Source organism: Phoenix dactylifera, chromosome 5 (assembly GCF_051530095.1).
Source record: "Phoenix dactylifera cultivar Ajwa chromosome 5, Ajwa_hap1_PhDact_Kaust_v1.1, whole genome shotgun sequence".
NCBI lineage: Eukaryota > Viridiplantae > Streptophyta > Magnoliopsida > Arecales > Arecaceae > Phoenix > Phoenix dactylifera.
In genome coordinates this window covers 10,534,780-10,539,527 of record NC_143194.1, presented here as the reverse complement: position 1 = coordinate 10,539,527, position 4,748 = coordinate 10,534,780, and the positions used below count along the sequence as shown (strand labels likewise).

At 42.1% G+C, this 4,748-nt stretch overlaps 1 long non-coding RNA gene across 1 annotated transcript; it reads right to left on the bottom strand.

Annotated features, from left to right (window-relative positions):
• Positions 1 to 1,531: 1,531 nt before the first annotated feature.
• LOC149753453 (uncharacterized) lies at positions 1,532 to 2,381 on the bottom strand. Its single transcript, XR_016395567.1, has 3 exons — positions 2,327 to 2,381; positions 2,154 to 2,243; positions 1,532 to 2,069 (listed from the first exon to the last, which is right to left on the bottom strand). It is a non-coding gene; the product is annotated as an uncharacterized LOC149753453 (long non-coding RNA).
• Positions 2,382 to 4,748: the final 2,367 nt, after the last annotated feature.

Here is a 4,748-nt window from a genome sequence, read left to right as displayed (position 1 = left end):
TTCATAAGAGGTTGTAGACATCTGATTTTTATGGATGGAACATTTATAAAGCATAAGGATGGAGGAGTAGTATTTGGCGCGACTTTCAAAGATGCGAACGACGATATGTTTCCTATTGCTTACGGTGTGGTCGATACGGAGACTGATGACAATTAGGACTGGTTTTGTCAGAATTTGAAAGATGCAATTTATAGTTGCATTGAGTGGCGAAGTGAGCAAATCACATTTATGATGGATAGACATCAAGAAATTATTAAATCAGTGCCGAAGTACTTTTCTGGTAGTTACCACTCATATTGTTTTCGTCATGTGAAAGACAACTTCAAGAATCAGGTATGTATAGTCATATTTTTAATTTTTCAGCATACAATATATCTAACTAATTTAGGATGTTGATGATCTCATCCTTTTATTATTGTTAATGCAGGTGCTTGTCCATTATTGTGCAAGTGAGAGAAAGAGGCTGCTCGATTTATTAAATGCTGCTGCCTATACTCCAAGGCTGAATGTTTTCCACAAATTAATTAGCAAGCTTACATTAGATGCTCCAAGGAGTAGAACTTTTCTCCTGCATGCAAATCCAAAGCATTGGGCAAATGCAGTATTTCCAGGTCCACGATGGGGTATTATGACATCTAACGTGACAGAGTGTTTCAACAGTTGGATCTTGGGGGCTCGCCATCTTCCCGTGCCTCAGTTGGTTAACCATATCAGGCTTCAAATAATGACATTGATGCATGAATGGCGTAATCGAGGTTACAATATTCAAACAAATCTATGCCCAGATGCAGAGAAAGTATTGCATAGAAATGCAGAAGACGGTCGGAGATTATCCGTATTTATGTCGAATCCAGAGCAATTAGATACCAATGCCATCCCGTATTCATTGGAATAAATAAATATCTACACTGTTCGAGATCGAAAAGTTGAATTTGCCCTAACCACTTCCGAATACTAGGCTGCAAAGAATCTAAAATTTTTCTGGTAACATCAGCTGTCACATCACGAACATTTGAAAGATGTTGAACTACAGCAGCCTATAAAATTTATAATGGCACACAATTAAATTTTTTCAATACGTAGTTTCTCTAATTTAAAATGTTGATGTAAAGAACCTGTATCTCACAACGCAGGTAAATACTTGGATTATCAACGGGCTCAACATACTCTCGATGGAATAGCTCCATCACAGAAAAATACACGTTCATGACCTGTACTTCAGAAAAAATGTTAAATAAGCAAATGATATAGATTAAACTGAGGTACGTCACTAATTTACGTACATCACTGCGTAGTGGCCCATCATGAAGGAGCTGGACTATGGCATCACCAGTGCATGATGGTCTCAAATTATCTGCATCTTCCCAAATTGTGTGCCTACGTATTTCATTGACATGTCTAAGGTACTTTATTTGTGAGAAATGTGAAATTGCACCGTTAATAAAGGAAACTTACTCGAAGTTGTTTCCTTGTAGAAAGAAATCAATAGCTTCTTCATAGTAAAGAGGGAGTATACCTCCCCCCTTCCCATGATACGTAAGTTTTGGTGCCACTTTTATTGACCTTTCAGGCGACGCCGATCTCTCAACATCAATTATGTTAGAGGATTGTACTAAATGCTAAGAACAATTAAATGTGAAGACAACAATATAAGTTAGCAAAGACATGGGATATTGAATTAGCAGCTGATATATGGATACAAAATATTAGGGAAAATGAAAAGAATGCTATACCTCTCCAGGAGGGAGAGTTTCTTTATCAATTGGAGTAGACCTATGGAGCTCCATAAGTGCAGTACTTATAGGCATCAGAAACCTACTTGAGTAATCGGGCGAATCATCCAATTTGTTGACTTTCTGTTTTTTCTGTGCCCTTTTATAAGTCCTCGGAAATTGGGATATGGCTTTTGCTTTCTCCATTGCCTTACGATGCAAAAGTTACTCTACCTCCAAGTCATCTGCACTATGGTGCATATCCTCTTCTTCCGCTTCACCTTGATCCATAGCCTCATCAAAAACTGTGGCATCTCGAAGGAACTTTTTGCCTTGGACATCAGTGGGCCAAATAACCTGATAGGAATATGCATTTTATGTAATAACGATATACACTACAAATCTACAATCAAATAATGCCGGAAGAAAATAATTACAAACCTCCACCATTTCTGCACTATGTTGCAAATCCTCTAATTCCGCTGCAGCTTGGTCCAGAGCTTCACCAACTGCAGTATGCTCTTCCCTCACCTGAGAATGTGTGGTATTAAATTCATACAAAAATACAAGTTCGACAAGAAGACTGAGTTAATAATTCATCAAACTTTGATTACCACAGTAGAACCGGTCGCATGCTCACTTCGTTGGTCATCCGACAAGAGACCCTTACTCTGGACAACCTCTTATCTATCAGGACCAACCGGTGATCTTCCCCCTCTTTGTCATCCCCAACAGTTTCAGGGTCTTGTAAACTAAAGCCATGTGTTCTTAAACACCTCTCAACCAATCTCATGCGTTTCTCTATGCTTTCCATTGGATGAGGTTTCCTATGGCTAGATGAAGGTAACTAAAACAAAAGAGTTATCCAACTAGGTGTATGTATTTCCTTAAATACCAAATGAAATTATATGTGCGCCGGGTGTTTGTAAGCATGTGCTAGCAAGAATTAATGATGTGTGTAGAGAAGATAGGTGTGTGCCAAATGGAGCTAAGTGTATGCCGGCAAGTGAAAAGTGCATACCGAATGCAAGTAAATAGGTGCCTAATGGTTTAAAATTATTGCTATTGCGAAATAATAATAGTTAGAGAAATGATATATTGAGTGCCATATAGAAATAACAACTTTCCATCAATTTAAAGGAGTGTGCCAAGTCAAAAAAGATGAGTGCTAAGTGGTTGTCAGTGTGTACTGCCAAGAAATAATAATGTCTAGATACAAGAGAGGTGGTGCCATATGTACATAAGTGTGTGCTATATAGTGTTGCCCAGATAGACAACCCAAGAGGGGGGGTGAATTGGGTTTTTAAAATAATTTGCAACTAAAATATTTGTGGATGACTAATTAAGACTTTAGCAAGATGATTAGTTAGTTGCTATGTGCTGTGAGTGAGATGAGAGTAAGAGAAAGAGACAAACAATCACAAACACAAGGTTTTTATAGTGGTTCGGAGCTAACCCTTGCTCCTACGTCCACTCCCCAAGTCTCACTTGGGAATTCACTATAACCCCCTGGATTACAGTCGGTTGTTTTATAAGCTCACAACCAAACTTGTTGTTTTACGAGCTCACAACGAACTCGGTCGGTTTTCCCTGGCTCACCGACTAGAACCACCCCGATTGTTTTCCCGGGATCACAATCGAACCCTTACACGTTGGTTTTAACCTAGGCTCACCAACCAACCTCTACACCCTTGATTCAATCCCCCGATTGAACCAAGCTAAGACAATATGCTAATAATGAGGACAAACAGAAAAACAGAGCTTCTCAAAAGCAAATATACAGCAATATTAATAAAAGCAAAGTTAAGAGCCCTCAAACGCGTTTAAGTTGGAGAAGAGAAAGGGCTTCTTGAACTTCGGGTCTCCTCTTGAAATTCTGGACGACTTGAAGGCCGGAGGAGATCTCTTTCAATGTTGGGAAGATGTGGTTGGAAGGAGTTAATGGCGCTCTTCCCTCTTTTCGTTGAAAACCCACTTGCAGAGAATGAATGCTTGATCTATTTGAATGGAATGGTAGTTCTCTGCCTTGTTACAGTCCTCTGTGGCTATTTAAGCCATCCCCCACGGAAACTAGCCGTTAGACACCTTTTTCTGCCCGTTCTGCACACTCTGCACAACCTGACAATATGTCCGTTGGGGGTCGGAGTCGACTCGCGCGATCTGGAGTCGACTCGGCTGTAGCGGGAGTCGACTCATGCTTTTCTGGAGTCGACTCGGCAACTGTTCCGGATTTGAATTAAAGTGGCCTCTTCGACTGGGAGTCGACTCGACTTGACCCGGAGTCGACTCGCCAACTTCTAGAGCTGACTTGGCATTTTCGGAGTCGGCTCATCCCATGAAGTCCACGGAGCCAATTTTCAACTTGGCCCACTCGAGTCGACTCGACAATCCTGGGAGTCGACTCGGCGCTCAGAGCCCGAACTCCCGATCTTCTGTCTTTTGGCTCGTCCAGTCTTGGAGTCGACTCGGACTGTTCTGGAGTCGACTCGGCTCTCAGTTTCCGAAACATGGCCTTCTGCCTTTTTGGTGTAGCGCTGCCTTGGGGTCGACTCGAGCTGTCTGGGAGTCGACTCGGCTCTCAGAGACAATAATTCGGTCTTCTGTCTTTTTGGGGTCGCGCTGTCTCGGAGTCGACTCGCGCATTGCGGGAGTCGACTCGAATCTCAGAGTCCGAAAACTGCTCTCTGACTTTTGCCTTGTGAACCACTGAGAGTCGACTCTCGCTTTCTTTGGAGTCGACCTACCAACCATCGGAGTCGACTCGCGTTCCACAGGAGTCGACTCGAATCTCAGGGTCGAAATTCGCTCTCTGACTTTTCTGTCTGTAACTCCTTGGAGTCGACTCATACTACTCCGGAGTCGACTCGGTAAACATCGGAGTCGACTCGCGCACTTCAGGAGTCGACTCGCTGACAGGTTTTGAGTTGATGCTTTCTGCTCGTCTGTCTGTTCTCAGTCGGAGTCGACTCGTAATACTCTGGAGTCGACTCGAGTCTCAGACTTTGGTTCAAACTGACTTCTTAACTTATCCAAAAT